General features: G+C 43.7%; 1 protein-coding gene across 1 annotated transcript in view; it reads left to right on the plus strand.

The window, feature by feature from the left end:
• SSU72 (SSU72 homolog, RNA polymerase II CTD phosphatase) overlaps nucleotides 1-16,998 on the plus strand; it is a 62,065-nt gene that overhangs the window by 540 nt on the left and 44,527 nt on the right. The gene's annotated exons all lie outside the window — the stretch shown is intronic.

Genomic DNA, 16,998 nt, shown 5'->3' on the forward strand with positions numbered 1-16,998 from the left:
GGGGGGGGGGAGAAGGAAAGTTTCACGTAATGGGCAAGACGAGGGACAAAGGCAGTATAATCCCACCCCCCTTTATTTTATTTATTTATATTTATTTATGCTTTCGGCTTGTACCCCGCTCGAACCCCCCAAGGTGTCTCTGAGCGGCGTACAGTTACAATTTTATAACCAAATTGGCGAAAAATGTAGCTTCACATCATGCGAGAGATGTGTATAATCGTAAACGGGGGGGATATTCTCTAATTTTCAAGTGTATTTTTATTTTAAACTAAGGCTTCTTGCTTTTTAAATCAGCCATTTTTGGTCCTGGCCATGGTTTTGTGGCATGCACCGTCTTCCCTTTTTTCCAGCGGGTTGCGGGGGAAGGGGTGTTTTTCTCGTATTACAAGTTAAACGGAAGTCCCATCGCGTTTTCGAGGCTAACCAGAGTTCTGTTTAATTTTGCTGCGACAGACTGGGCTGCCTTTCCGGAATCCTGGTGCATGCACAAATGTCGAGAAGTGACGACATCACCTATTTGCTTAGCTGCAATTATCTATATTCCCCCCCCCCCAAAAAAAATCTGTCCACCAAGTGTTCTTTGAGGCTGCTTACTCACATTTTTTTTTTGGCCACCATGGCCTAAAGTATTTTTCTGTCTCTCCTCCCCCTGAGCGGCCAGAGGGAGGGAGCAAAGGGGGGGAGTAAAGAAGAACTTCCCATCACATGACAAGCTTATGCTAACATGGAGTCCGCTTCATCCTGACGTAGATAGCCATTGTCGACATTTTATTACAAGCTGGTTGGGGAGTGTGGGGAAGGACAATTTCAACACGACACTTATGCAAGGGAAGCTTCTCTTTTTATTGTTCCAGTGTCTTTTTTAATAAGCGTTATAGTTGGAGAAAGAAACTCAACACAGAAGTACAGAAAGAGGGAGTGTGGGCTTAAAAGGGAAGAGGGGGGTAAATAAGGGAGGGAGGAGGGGCTACCATTGGGTGGCTGAGCAAGGTCTTTTCTATAGGCTCATCAGTGTTGCTGTCTTTGCTTTTTCTGACATTTTATTACAAGCTGGTTGGGGAGTGTGGGGAAGGACAATTTCAACACAACACTTATGCAAGTGAAGCTTCTCTTTGTATTGTTCCAGTGTCTTTTTTAATAAGTGTTATAGTTGGAGAAAGAAACTCAACACAAAAGTACAGAAAGAGGGAGTGTGGGCTTAAAAGGGAAGAGGAGGGTAAATAAGGAAGGGTGGAGGGAGGAGGGGCTACCATTGGGTGGCTAAGCAAGGTCTTTTCTATAGGCTCATCAGTGTTGCTGTCTTTTTGCTTTTTCTCTCCCCTCACCCCCAGTGGCACAATTTGAATTCTAAAGAATGGGCATGGAACTTTCCTAATTGTTGCTTAAATCCCTTCCTCCAGCTTTTTTATTTTATAAGCTACCCTTCTCATTGAGACTCAAGATTGATTACCAAATATAAAAGCGATGCAGTCGGGATTGCATGAGAAATCACAATGCAATCAGTTTATAAAACCAAGGAAGTCTAAGATGTGACATATTACAAACTGTAGAAAATGAGTTTCAGTAGTAGCAGACAACGCCATAGCAGCAAAATAATACATATAATAATAGTGCAATAGATCACAGTCCTGTTCCCCGTATTGGACAGATTGAAGGCAAGGGAAAGGATGAAGCAGATATGGCATAATTTTTATAGGATAGCCTAATGTAGAAAGTTTGAACCCAGCACTTGCAGAGGTTTTCTAATTTCCCCCTTCACACTTGTATGCTTTCTCTCAGCTACCTCCTCCTTCCCAAATACCATGTCTGTTAAGAGTGCTTTAGAGCAGGTTCCCCCATTTTGGTAGACCTCTGGGCACTTTTGGAATTTTGAGAGAGGTAGTACTTTCCACCACAAAATGGCTGCTGTGGGCGGAGGAGACCTTTGCGTTTGGCTTGGAATCTCTCTTCCTCCAGTGAAAGCAAGTGCTACCAAGTGGGCAGTCTGAAGGCCAAACTCTACTGTGGCTGTTTCAGCACTTGAAAAGACATGGGGGTGGGGACAACAAGAGCCCTTCAGTTTGCTGTGCCGCTTGCCTGGTTAGGATTGAGTCTTGCAACATTTTTGAATGGCGGCGGCATCCATGGAAAGGACGCAGGGATGCCATTATGTCTACTTTGGCCCTAAGCAGATAATCGATGTCCCCTGGACTCTCCTGAAGCGCGTATGCACAAAGGTGGCGGAAGAAAGCTGCTCTGCTTTGGGAAATAGGTGCTGTTCAGCTTTAGCTGCCAACAAAAGGGGAAGGGCTTGCTCCTTTGAACACTCCTGCAGAGAGAGGTTTCCAGCTCCAAACATGCAAGAGCCTGTGTCTGTGGTCACGCTGAGGGCACTTGGGTGTGGCATGCCTGCCAAGGGTGAGCTCAGTGCATTCCTAGTCACCCAGATGGTAGGGAGCAGCCCGACACTCCTTGTTCTTTTCTGTTCTACTCAACAAGATTGTATCCCAAAACTCAAAAAGAGTTTATCAAAATCTCAAAAAGATTTGGATTTTATCCCCAAACTTGAGAAGCGCGTGGGGGTCATGTTGGGCTTCAAGAACGTTCAGGGCACTTCTCATACGTCCTCTGCAGCTTTACAGAATCTTTGTAAATGTATATCAGTGTTCTCCCTGTGGAGAAGCTAAAAAGGGGTGCTTGCCTAAGTATCCATTTGCCCCCACTGGACAGAATGGTTGCTTGCCTAGGATTTGTGAACTCTCAGCAGAAGTGAAATGAATACCGTTGAATTCTGGTTTACTGCTCACTTACGTATGACAAAGAAGTACTTAAAATTTATATCATGTTTAAGTTGCTTCATGTGATTATCTTGTAATTCATACAACAACAACAACCGTGTAAGGTAGGTCAGTTTTGCAATTCCATATTGTGTGTGTGTAGTTTGGGGGGCCCATGTCAGATGAAAGAGTTAAAAACCTTGACTTGCCAGTGTGTCTCTTAGCTGCTGTGCTCCAAAACCACTCTCCTTCCCTCCCCCACAATGATAGAAAGGTTCACAAAATCAAAGCTCATTGGCGCTGATCCCTGTGAGGTCCAGGCACACAGGCACCTGGGGGCTGGTGGCCAGCCACAACAAACTTACTGGGAGTGTGGGAAGGAGGCTGGTATTCATGAGATTCATGCATTGAAAAGCACCCTGTCATTAATAATATGAAGCCTTTCCAGTCTGACTCATTAAGTCCTGTTTTCCAGTTCATGCAGAAGGACGTGGGGTTTGGGGGAAGGGCAGGATCTTGCTGGGAGCAGCACAGCTGGGTGTAGTGCTTTTTCATTGAATTGCTTCACGTGTGTTTTTAAATTGTTCTTGTGACTGCAGCATTAATAAGGTGCTTTAAAAGAACTGGTGCCACATTAAAATATTTAATTTGCTAGTGTTTCACACACAGTGTATGGGGGGTGTAACTTGTACGAGCACACAAAGAAACTTACCTAGATTGATTTGATAGCATGACAGTGAACCCAAGAGTCCTGTTCCCCTCTGGATTCGTTAGTTTTGAATAATGACCAGTATTTGGCTCTGTCTAATACAGAGTAGAATCTCTGCTCCATGTGTGAGTGTGCTCTGAAAAACTGTAGTCAGGTGTAGAGATGTAAAATTTCCGGAAATTTTGAACCTCAAAAAAAAAAAACAACCCGGTTCCCCCCCAGTTTTTTCCGGGAAAAAACGGAAATTTTCGGAAAAATTGAAAAAAATGCTACATTCGCATTTTTTTTGACTTTTCCAGATTGAAAGTCATTCTGTTACTTTAGGAACATAAAATATGACTATGGACATTTTTACTTGGCACAACTAGCATATTAAAAATATAGTGTATCCAAACAATTATTACAAACAGAATACCCATGCACATGCAAAAACAAAACTGAAACCTTTTAATTTTCTTCTGACAATCGCACCTCCTAAAGGAAGAAATGCATCTTGTTCTTGCATTGGAGAGTTCAGTTTGTAACCTAGGACTTGCTTGCCCTCAGTGCACAGAAATTAGATCAAGCTGATACCATATATATATATATATATGTTTTAGAAATGATTTGGAAAATATTTGAACACCTTGCCCCCCCCGAATTTTTCCGGTTTTTTTCTGGGCCTTCACATCTCTAGTCAGGTGTCTGTCCTTCAGCCACTTAACAGTCTTTACTGTGTGATAAGAATTATGTGGTGAAATTAATAATGTAAAGGTGATCTGCCGACAGAAGAAAGGGTGGTATTAATGTGTGAATTGATTACATAACCCAAGTTAACAGAATATTTACTTCAGAATCCACTCTGTTGGCTCCAGATGTTGGGCTCCAAATGCTGTTGGCGTTGAGAGTAACAGCATTGTACTTCAAAGAGTACAGGAATTCTACTGAACAGCTTCCTTGCTCCAGACTTAATTAATAGTTGAGAACTGTGCCTACTGGACAGTCAGTGGATGCATGGCCTCTTGTGTAATAACTTTGAATACCGTCCAGCGTGTACAGACAGTTGTGGATGCGATCAGATTGGAAGTTAGCTACCTCTGGGCAGTTACAAGATGTCGTGAGAAGCTGCAGCGTTCCAAATAAATAACCAGGCTTCATTTCCCCAGTATTGCAGAGAGTTTACGCTCTAAGCCTGTTGACTAAGATCTTGATCATAAGTCTAAAAAACATTACTAGCACATCTGCCGTTCACACATCTACATTAGTCCTTTTTGGCTGAAAAGGTAGAACAGTTCTCTTACATAGTACCCTAGTGGCTGTGCTTAACCACTGAAGGTGACTAGGCAAGTACTGTTTACAAGGCTGGTTCCAGTAGAACCTCTTCCAAGGGAACTGTGTGTGGGGTCAAAGTCCTCTATTCATTTTAACACGTCCTTCACTCCCCCATCTTCTTTCATTCCGGCACTGGATTGGATTGACTAGCTGTCCCGAGGGCCAGAATGTCTAAGAGAAACCCCTGCCCTTGTTCCTAGGGAAATTGCCTTTCTCTTTTCTGTGAGACTGGCCGTTTATCAGTTCGGAGCACTTTTATCCACTTCCTCAGTAGAGGGGAAATAACAGTAATCCCCCCCCCCCCCAACTCCACTTCTTCTTTGTTCTCTCTTAAGCCCATAAAAAGAATCTGCTTGAAATCTTGAGATAGTAGGTTGCGATTCTAGATCTAGCTGTTTGGCAGGATGGGCAAGCTTAGTGAAATAACTGAAACTTTCAAAATGTTCCTATGAAATTGAACTAACTGCCAAGTTCTGAAGTCAGATCTCTGTAGTCTAACAGATATCAGGCGGCTTGGATCATTTGAATGGTGGAGAACCTCAAAAGTACAAAAAGGATGTAAAAAGTATCCCAGTTGTAAATGGTGGCTTCTAGCTTGATGTAGAGTGACCAGATCTAGCAAGGGAAAAGTGAACCAGCATAGTCAAGTTGTAAACAGTGTTCCCTCTACGCTGAGTTAGTGTGAGCTAGCTCACAGCTTTTTAGCCTCCGGTTCACACATTTTTGTCAGCTCAGGAAGGATGGCTCTAGAGCAAACTAATTTATGCAGTAGCCAAATTGCTTGCTCACAACTTTAATGCCAGTAGCTCACAAAGTAAAATTTTTGCTCACAAGACTCCACAGCTTAGAGGGATCATTGGTTGTAAAGCTAGTACTTCCTGTATTGCACAGTTAATGCTGGTGTTAACCTGTACATCTTGATTTTCTTAAAACTGTTCACCAAGGTCAGCTGAAATGCTCATATTGCATGTCAACAGGAAGGAGCCAGCTGATTCACCAGTCAGCTAGCCAATTTAGATAACAGTTGGTGGAATATGTACGGTAACTGCAAATAAGCAGCTGTGTGGGTTGCTGCTTACCTTTTTTATTTCACTATGGAGGCATTGTTACTAAGAGCAGGCATGTGGGATACTGTCTTCTTTTGGCCACCTGCAATAACTGGCCATTACAAGCAGAATTGTGTTAATAATTGCTTCTACTTCACTGTCTTTGAATATTTTATTTTTATATTTATTTTAGAAAAAGGGGACTTCTGAGCAAAAATTCTACTTTGTGAGCTACTGGGATTAAAGTTGTGAGCGAGTGATTTGGCTACTGCATAAATTAGTTTGCTTTGGAGCCATTCTTCCTGAGCGAATACAAAAAATGTGTGAGCCAGAGGCTAAAAAACTGTGAACTGGCTCACACTAACTCAGCTTAGAGGGAACACTGAAGCAGACCCTACTGTGCTAGACTGAAATCTAGAGTGCTGTTGAGTGAATCATTCCCATTCATAGAATTGTTACCTAAAAGGAAAGATACAATTTTTTAGAAGTTCCTTTGTTAACTGTTAACATGAAAGAGTTGGTTTTTATAACTGCTGAAATGGTCAGACCGGTTAACATCTTTGTGTCAGATGAATACGTAAATGCTTTAAAAGTACTTGATCCTTAGTGGGTATTGTTTGGTCAGTTGACTGAATTTCTTATGACAATGCCCAAGCCCTGTATGCCTTAGAGCTGTGTCATAAATTGTAGTACCAAACGAATGTCAATAACATACACTTGCATAAGACTCTGTGGTGGGCCCTAGGTTTGGCGATGGGGTGTACTTTGGGATGTATTCCGCCAGTGTTTCTGCAGGTGAAAGGGAAGGGTTTTTGGTCACGGAGAAGGCTATACTACAGGGGTCCCCAGCATGGTGCCTGCAGGAGCCATGGTCCCCACCGGTGTTCCCTCTAAGCTGAGTTAGTGTGAGCCAGTTCACAGGTTTTTAGCCTCCGGCTCACACATTTTTCTCTTCGCTCAGGAAGGGATGGCTCCAGAGCAAACCAATTTATGCGGCAGCCAAATCGCTCGCTCACAACTTTAACGCCAGTAGCTCACAAAGTAGAATTTTTGCTCACAAGACTCCACAGCTTAGAGGGAGCCATGGTCCCCACCAGTGTTCCCTCTAAGCTGAGTTAGTGTGAGCTAGCTCACAGTCTTTTAGCCTCCGGCTCACGCATTTTCGTCCTAGCTCAGGAAGGATGGGCTCCAGAGCAAACTAATATATGCAGTAGCCAAATTGCTTGCTCACAACTTTAATCCCAGTCGCTCACAAAGTAGAATCTTTGCTCACAGGACTCCACATCTTACAGGGAGCACTGGTGCCCGCTGCCACCTTTCCCGGCACCCACCAAGTGTTTTTAGAAAGTGGGTTGGGGCCAGGTGCAGGTTTTGCCTAGCAAAGTCACCTGATTGGCCGTTGGAGATTTGATTGGCTGTGCAGATTTTTAGAAATGTTGCTTGGGCAGCAGCTGCCACCCCAACACAAGGATCTTCACAATGTGACTGAAGGTAAGCTGCCACAGCTACTTTATAATGGCTCTTCCTTCTGCGGCAACTCACCATGCTCTGTGAGAATTCCAAAGATGCCCACCGGCTCAAAAAAGCTGGAGACCCCTTCCATACTAAATATTGCGGGACACACATGGACAGAAACCTTTTGGGAACAGGACTGCAGTGAAGACAACAAGTGGGTGGGAAAGATGGTAGGATACAACCCAGTGCGTCAAAAGTATGAAGGCACAAATAACACTGATGAAGATGTTTTGGAAGACTGGGAAGATCAGGCTGCAGGTATATACACTCCCTCCCCCCCCCCCCCCCCCTTCCGTGCCAATTTACTTATCCATTTTAGGGTTTTCTCCAGCCAAGAGGAAAGATAACCATAGAATGAAAACTGGTTAGTACTAACATCCAGACTATGATTTGAAGCTCACTTGCAAACCATGGTTTAAAGTATGGGGCTGACCTTAGTTGCCCAATTCAAGTATTGGCAATAAACTGGTTAGAGGTATCTGGAAATGAAAGAGTAAATCAGGGCAGAAGTTGGGAGAACAGTCTGTGTAAGTCTTGGCACATTCCCAGTCTTCCAAACCATAGTTTAAAGTTAAGTTCAGAGAATCCTTATTTCCAGTGTGAGGATTTGAAGGAAATAATAGCCATTTCTGGAGGTAAGATTTCCGGAAAATTTGAAGCCATGGGGGAAAAGGTTTTTTTCTTCTTCTGGGGGAGGGACATGCAGAATTTTTGGAAATGTTGAAAAATATGTGCAATAGTTTCATGTCAAAACTTAACTTTTACTGATTGAACAACATAAATGCATAATTTATAACAGCATGGAAAATTGTACTGTTGGCCATATTGATTGAATTTAAAATATAAATATCTTCATTTTCTATTTTAAAAAATTGTAAATATCCCCAGTACTTGAGAGTTGCAAATTGCTGCACTTTATGCTGTCATAGCACATGTATTTTGTCATCTGGGAAGTAGGAAAAAAACAAGTTAAAGGTAGAAAACAAATTGTGTAGTAAACAAAAGAAAGTGTACTCTTTCATAGTCACAATATGTAGGACTGCCAGCAAGTTTGTATATTAAGCCAAACTTTAACAATGAAAACATAGAACTGTAATGTGTATCACTACGCATGTTCTAACATATTAACCGATGTCAAAATGATTTATAGTCAAATAAAAAAACTTCTGAAGATGTATATGTCTACATATAAGAGGGTTTTTCAGTGCTCTCCTGAATTTCCTTCTTTTTCTACTGAAAAAATTGAGAAAGTATTCAAATCTCAGAAGCTAAGCAGGGCCGACTATGGCAAATACTTGGTAGGGCGACCTCCAAGGAATACCAGAGGTGGGACGCAGAGGCAGGCTCATCAAAGCCACCTCTCTGCAAAACCTTTGTCTTAAGAGGCATTTTGCTCATTCCAAGAGAGAAAATGCTTTATAGGCCTTCCCCCCCCCCCCAGCACTTCCCAAATTTTCCGATTTTCCTGTTGAAAAATTGTAGAAGAAGAAGAAGAAAAGAGATTGGATTTATACCCCGCCCTTCACTTGGAGTCTCAAAGCGGCTTACAAACTCCCTTCCCCTCCCCACAACAGACACCCTGTGAGGTGGGTGGGGCTGTGCCAGAGCTTGTGACTGACCCAAGGTCACATCAGCAGGTGCAAGTGGAGGAGTGGGAAATCAAACCCGGTTCTCCCAGATTAGAGTCCGCACACTTAACCACTCTCTTCTTTTTCTTTTGGCCTTCATATCTCTAGCCATTTCATTTTCTTGCCACAGTCAGTGTGATGCTTTGTTTTCTGATCAAGAAACCATTTAAACCAGAGTGTTGATTCAACACAAATCCCAAATAGTTCTACTTGAAATGCTCTTGGATCCAGGACCTCCGTTTGTGTATTGGGTGGCTCATGTCCCTTGCTGAGCGATCCATTTATAATTTGTAAGGATTCTTGGTGCCACTCTTAATGGATCTCTTCTCACCCAACAGCCTCATTTTTAAAACATGTGCTCTAGTAAACTCTGATAAATATTGGAAGCCTCTATTCAATCTAAAGAGCATTTTGTCCTTTCATGCATTTGGAACAGAGCGGCTTCTGATGCTTCAATGTGGATTGTGGAGTTCTGTGTAATGATTCATTTCGCCCAAAGCTGCAAGCCATTGCCCTTTTAAAGAGATGATGTCAGCTGGTTTGCCATGAAAAGATTTCTAAAAATGTCTGACTTCATTTTGGATGGATGTGAACAGGTTGTGTGCGTTGGTGCACTTTCTTCCTTGCATTCGTATTGCAATTTAAGCCGCAGAAAGTGTCCTGTGTGGATTCACTGGTTTGTAATTGTGTGTGATATGTTTTGTCTTGATACTTGAAAAGCTCTACTTGAAAATAGATGCTTATTAAATTCACAATTTTGTACAGGTATTGCTATGATGCCTTATAGACCAACTTTCTGAAGGCAGTGCCCTCCCCCCCAGTTGCATAAAATAAATGGTCTTCAACTGTTTTTATTCTATCACTCCAAGGAGCTTGGGGGCAGCACACATAGTGAGTCCCTTGCTTTCAGACCTTACTGCTCCCCTGTGAGGGAGGTGAGCATGAGATACAGCGACTGATTAAGGTCATCCAAGTTGTGGGGCCCTTTATCTACTATACCACATCAAGCCATCCTAAAATGCAGGTCATAAATCTGCTAGTTTTTAAAAGGAAGCCTTGGTGTCATTTTTTTCTTTTGCTTGCAAGAGCAGGTCTGAAAATTTTCCTGAAGGTTTTGTGTTTTGCCTCTCGAATGTACCTTCTCTGCTGCCCTAAATTATGCTTTCTTTACACCCAGTCATTTTACTGGAGATCACTGGAGCCCTGTGAAAAATGTGTTTTTGCAATTTCTTCACCCATGACCAATGTTCCCTCTAAGCTGTGGAGTCCTGTGAGCAAAAAATCTACCTTGCGAGCTCCTGGCATTAAAGTTGTGAGTGGCCAATTTGGCTACTGCCTACACTAGTTTGCTCTGGAGCCATCTTTCCTGAGCTGAGTCAAAAATCTGAGCCGGAGGCTAAAAAATGGTGAGCTAGCTAACTCAGCTTAGAGGGAACACTGCCCATGACCATTGTCCCATGCAACACTTGTGGCCCCCTTAAAGCACCAAGGAACCACTTATTCACAAATTGATATACCCAGTGAAATCTCTGTAGATGCATCTTTCTTTAAGGATCAAGTGGAGCAGAAACAGGACCTCCAGAGAGGAAAACTGCTGGTATAAAGAGCACATACCTGTGGCCTTTTGTTTCTAGGGTTTCCCTGCTTTGAAGCCCTATCCGTTCTCCCACAGAACTTACTCAACTGTTGACCATCCTTTCTTTCTCTCCCAGGGGCTCCGTTGTCCCTGCTCTCCTTCATCCCCATTTCCTAGAATAGATAGCTTCAGAAGGAGTAAATCAGTTCATGGAGGATAGGTCCATCAATGGTTGCTCGCCATGGAACCTCCAGATCCAGAGGCAGTAAACCTCTAAATGTCAGTGCTTGGAGGCTGCATCAGGCAGAGGCCTTGTTTGGCCCTCCAGGCCAACTGCTTGGCCACTGTGTGAAACAAGATGCTGGACTGGATGGATCACAGGTCTGATCCACATGTTCTAGGAGGAATGGGCTTGCTGCTATCTCAGGATTATAATCGAATATTGAGCTTGCTGTGATCAAACCATCCTCATGTAATGAATTGGGTAACGGTTTTTGCAGTGGGAGGACTGTGGTGGCTCAGTGGTTAAGATGCTGAACTGCAGACTGGAAGGTTGGTAGTTCAGCAGTTCGAGACCCGAGTGCCGCGTGACAGAGTGAGCTCCCGTCTCTGTTTCCGGCTGCTGCCAACCTAGCAGTTCAAAAGCAAGAAATTGCAAGTAGATAAATAGGTACCACTTCAGTGGGAAGGTAACAGCATTCCGTGCGCATGCCGGCCACATGATCATGGAAATGTCTTCGGCCAGCGCTGGCTCTTCGGTTTGGAAATGGAGATGAGCAACGCACCCCCTAGAGTTGGATTCGACTGGCTTTCGAGCAAGGGAAACACCAGTTTGGTGTAGTGGTTAAGTGTGCGGACTCTAATCTGGGAGAACTGGGTTTGATTCCCCACTCCTCCACTTGCACCTGGCTGGTGACCTTGGGCAAGTCGTAGTTCTGATAAGAGCTGTTCTTGAAAAAGAGCAGTTTCTGTCAGAGCTCTCTCAGCCCCACCTACCTCACAGGGTGTTTGTTGTGGGGAGGGGAAGGGAAAGGAGTTTGTAAGCCGCTCTGAGACACCTTTGGGTAGTGAAGGGCGGGGTATAAATCCAATCTCTTCTTTTGCAGTGGGAGCTTTTAATGTGATAATTGTCGGATAACCTTCATGTAGCATTCATGCAATATATGGTAGGCCCTTGGCCAGGCGATGGTTATGTTTGACTGCTGGATCTAGGATGTGTACTATACCAGACATGGCTAAAACAGTTTAGATAGGTGAAGCAACCTTGAAGTTGGCTGTTTCCCGGGCTCCTCTCTCAAGCCAAGCTGTGGCATCAACACACAGGTGGTTTGTTAGGCTGGCTTTAGTTGTAACCTGATTTGCAGGTATAAGAAGGGTCTAGTTAGGAGTCTGCTTCACTGTTGACCTCTGCTCTTGGCTTGCTTTTGTGCTCATTCAGTGTCACAGTTCCCTGAAGCTGTGGTGGTTTCCTGCTGGACAGCTGCTTCTAGGAAAGAAGGAAGTTGATCTGGGCATGAATTGCAGTCCCTAGTGAGAAGGTATTCTAAGGCACTCATAAATGTAGCCAGCCTTCAGGGGACACTCTCCTTGAATTGCAGCACTGTAGAGTCCACATTGGTCATGAACTGTGTTTAATGTCCACCTAGAGTTCTCAGAACGACTTAACACACTGTAGTCCATTCTGTCTCCTGCACTTGCTTTGTCCTGATTGCTTACTGTTCCCCTGACCCCCAAGATCCAGCTACCAACTTCTCAGCATGTCCCTTCACAGCTGGCGTCCCTCCTAGTCTTAACTTTGCTCATCCTCTGGTCCACGATACCAGGAAGTGAATGCTTTGCCACATCACACTGAAACTGAGAGATAACGCAGGCTCAGTTCTCTGCTGAAAACCCAGAGATGAAACAAAATCAAAGAAGCACTCCTCTGTGTTTGAGCTGTCATACCAGATGTCCATCTGTAATCATCCACACTGGTGAAGCCTGACTCATCTTGCACATCCTATAATTAGTTCCATAATTTGCATTTGGAATGAGACACAGTGTTCTTTTGGATAGTATTCTCGGTTTATGGAGCAGTGCTGCATTATGGGCTGAGTTATGGGTGTGTGTGTGTGTGTGTAAGAAAGTATCTCATATGGTAGAATGTCTGTTGAATTCTAGATAAACAGCTTCTAAATTTGCTGGGTTTTTGTTTTTTTATAAACAGCATATTGTTTTCAATCTGTGAGGCAGGGTGTGTGTGAGATGCAGGTTCTTCAGAAGTGATTTGCCGGGAGACAAGTGGAGCAGCTGGAAGATTTTCTTTAAGAACCCCAACTGAGAAGTCTCCAAGCAAAACCTGGATAAATAACTTCCTTGATTCGTGTGTCCTTTGGTAAATGCCCTGGAGACTGCCAGGTGGGCTTTGTTGCTAGGCCTGGGGGATTAATTCATCAAATGGAAGGTGAAACACCCCTGGTCATCAGTTTACTGGGAATCCCTGGTGGCAAGATTGCGCAAATGAGAACCTTCATACTGGCTCACTAAATGGGTTGTGGGGGTGGTCCCAGGAACTCAAATCAGTTTCGCAAATAAGCTTATGCAAGTCACTGGTGCACAAAATCTCAGTTGCTTGCATGACATTGCCGGTGTGAATCAACAAATCCTCTTTTTTAAAACAAATTTAATCACAGGGGAAAAACTGTTCTGAGATTATAAAATTAAGGGGAGTTTTACTTGCCAGAGAAAGAAACAAAATTGTATTTGTCCAAACTGCTACATACGTACAACAAAAGTTTTATTTTTCCTCTAGTAATTTGAGTCAAGAGATTTACTGAGGTCTGTTTCTTTGCATAGACTAAGAATTTGAGAAGCAAGATTGTCTCTGAGCATTAGTGAAGTGTTTTTTACTCCTATACTCCATATGGAAGCACTTTCTAGGACTGTACTCTGAAGCAGGTGTGATGGCCCTGCTCCTGACAGCATTTCTGCGGAAGCAATTAAGTGCAAATAAAATTTAATAAGAGTTTGACATACCTTCTGAGTACATGAGGTAGCTGGTAACTGGATGCTACCTTCCATTTATCTGCTATGTGATTTCCCTCATGGATAGATCTATTAAACTATATTTGCACCTACTTGGCTTTGCACTTCTCTGTGAGGGCTTCTGTAGCAAATGGCAAGCCGCTAATTAGACTTCAATTCACACCTTTTCCTTGAAGGCAGTCTCAGTACGGAAAAGGGGATAAAAGCTCTTTCTCAAGACTAGACCCATGTGTGGAATGCAGAGCAATAGACGTAAAAGGTCTCTTCAAAAACAAGACCAGTATGTTTCTGTCACCAGTTCTGGCTCAATAAGTGGCAAGAGTTTGGTTAGCGCTGAACTGAAACATCTAGTTTGTCCCTGCCTTGTTAGGGCTGGGGCCCGTGCAGGCGATTGAGTGGGCGGTTTCTAGTTGCCAGAGGTGACCAGGCGACCTGTTATTAACCAGCGTCACTAAAGTAAATTCCAGAGGATGGCCTCAATTTTAAGAGTTTGAAAGATCTTCCCAGTGTGTAATATTTGCCTCCACCAAGGGCTAAATACATGGAAAGGAAAAGCAAAGTTACCTGGGCCTAGTTTTATTAAAGCCTGGAACTTCCATACCCCTTGCTTATTTTTACTGATCATTAGCCAAAGGTGCTATGCTAGTAGTTGTGGGACTTGGTGTTTTGCTTTCAGCCCAGCAAAGGATATCATCTGGGAACAGGCGCTTTGAAGCTTGTACTCTAAGCAACTGTTGGGGCTTCTTTAGGGAAGCCCTTCTTAACCTTCAGGAGCCAGAACACTGAAATAGAAGAGCTTTAATCCTTTACACATGAAACTGCTTACTCTGAGTCAGACCCTTGGTCCACCAATGTCAATTTTGTCTATTTAGATTGGCAGCAGCTCTCCAGGGTTTTAGGCAGAGGTCTTTCACATCACCTCTGCCTGGTCCTTTTAACTGGAGATGCTGGGGATTGAACCTGGGACCTTCTGTATGCAAAGCAGAGGCTCTCCCACTGAGCCACAGTCCCTCCCCAAACAGTCTCTCTCCCCTGCAGGTGGTTTGTGCCAGTTTCTTGTGTAGTGGGGGGTGGGGCTTCAAAACCTTCACCAATCCTGCTCTGTGTGTATCTTCTATAGAGAATTAACTTAGGACTGGCTTGCTGGCAGGGGTTCAGGGGCTGGAGCAAGCTGGACATCGCATAGAAATTGCATTCTAGATGTGTACATAAATGCTTCCCCTCTGCAGCCTTACCGCTGGCTGCTGAGGTGGAATCCGAAATCTCAGCCATTGTGCTTTCTGATTACTTTCAGTGCCCATATCTTGGCTGGATCATAAGAATTCCAAAGATTTCTGTCCGTAGTGAAATGAGGTGGGTGCAGTGTTGTCCCTTGTTTGCTGGTACTTAAATGCAGAGCACTATATCTGCCTTATCAGTTTCAAGCTGACAGACTTAGTGGTTTGTCTTCTTGCTGGTTTGTGTTCTTGGTTTCCTGCATCATCTTGTTCTCAGGAAACTGATGACAAAAACTAGTAGACAGAAAGTAAAGTTATAAGAGTTAAAAGCACTCTGAGTGCATGCATTCATTTGCTGTTCTGGGGTTTGCTGCAGTCATGCAACAGCTTGACATATTTTGCTGCTATCCCAATACCTTTTTGCTAAGGGGTGTTTTTTTATGGGGGAGGGTTTGGAATTCTTTCTACTTGATTGTGCGGCAATCGGCTACTAATGCCTAAGCACTTGGAATATTTCTCTGGCTGCGTTTTAAGGCTGCATAGGCTTAATCCTACGGACTGTCACATCTTGAAGACAGCTGGCTCCTCAGTGTGCTCAGTGAGTGGGAAATATGGATGGCTGAGTTGGAGGTTGCGGTGACCCAAAAGCTGAGGAAACCGTTCTTGGGGGGTGAAGTGCGTGAAACTGCCTGTAGCGGAAGAAATTAGTGTCCTACTAGTGAGCGTGGGACCGACTGGAAACATGGTTCATACTTTAGTGGTAGAGTGCCTGCTTTTGTGTGTGGGCAGTTTTGGGAAGGACCTCTGCCTGAAATTTGGCGAGCCACTGACTCTGATGAATGGTGACTGGACCTTGTGTGCTCTCCCTCCTCCTGTGCAAATGAGCGACACACAAGGTACAAATACAGTATGTGGCATGAATTTATGTAATTATTTAAAATATTTATATGGAGGAGGAGATTGGATTTATACCCACCCTTCACTCGGAGTCTCAGAGCGGCTTACAGACTCCTTTCCCTCCCCACAACAGACACCCTGTGAGGTAGGTGGGGCTGAGAGAGCTTTGAGAGAAACTGCTCTTTCAAGGACAGCTCTGACAGAACTATGGCTTGCCCAAGATCATCCAGCAGCTGCAAGTGGAGGAGTTGGGAAATCAAACCCAGTTCTCCCAGATTAGAGTCCACGCACTTAACCACTACACCAAACTTCCCTTTCTCCTGAGCATTTCCAAACAAAATGCAACATACATACTATATGAACACGTTTAGGCTTTTGGTGTGTCATGGTTTTGTAGGTGTAAAGGGAAGCCATAGGGTTTAGCATTCAGCTGTCCACAGGCTTTCATTTTTTAAAGACAAACACCTGTGCCTGGCTGGATCTGCAGAAGCTAAAGAGACTGTTGAATGATATTTCAAATGGGTCAAGGGGCTGGGCTGCAGCCCCCCCCCCCCCCCCCCCCCCTGCGCCCACCATTTTTCAAATTACGCAGAGTAGAGAAGTGCGGAATAAACTGTGGAATGAGACAGCATGCACATTTGCACGATTTAATACAGGCTGAGGAATGTGGTTCTGTGTGCAGAATCCGAATTGCCTTGGTGCAGAATTCCACTCTCTCGATATAATGTCCTCATACTCCTGATGGTAGCATGAGCTTGCTACTAATTTGTACAGTAGTGTTCCCGTGAGAGTAACAGGAATGAAGTGGGAATCGCCTCTCCCTGGTGTCTTGCTTTGATACTCTAGCCCTGGGGTGTCAAACTCATTTGTTACAAGGGCCAGATCTGACATAAATGTTACTTTGTCAGGCCGGGCCATGTCTGCCATAAAATGTATTCCCAGGTACCAGAGAGTAGAGATGTAAAATTTCTGGAAATTTTGAAGCTCGGAAAAAACCCATTTTTTTTCCTGGATTTTTCCAGAAAAAAACAGAAATTTCTGGAAAGATTGAAAAAAAAATGCTACATTAGCACTTCTTTTTTCTTTTCCAGATTCAAAGTCATTCTGTTACTTTAGGAACATAAAATATGACTCTGGACATTTTTTCTTGGCATGAAAATATCACAACTAGCATATTAAGAATATAGTATATCCAAACAATTATTACAAACAGAATACCCACCCACATGCAAAAACAAAACGGAACCCTTTTTCTTTTCTTGTGACAATAGCACCTCCAAAGGAAGAAATGCATCTTGTTCTTGCATTGGAGAGTTTAG

This window comes from Gekko japonicus, unplaced genomic scaffold, assembly GCF_001447785.1.
Source record: "Gekko japonicus isolate JY-2015 unplaced genomic scaffold, Gekko_japonicus_V1.1 scaffold1133, whole genome shotgun sequence".
Taxonomy (NCBI): Eukaryota; Metazoa; Chordata; class Lepidosauria; order Squamata; family Gekkonidae; genus Gekko; species Gekko japonicus.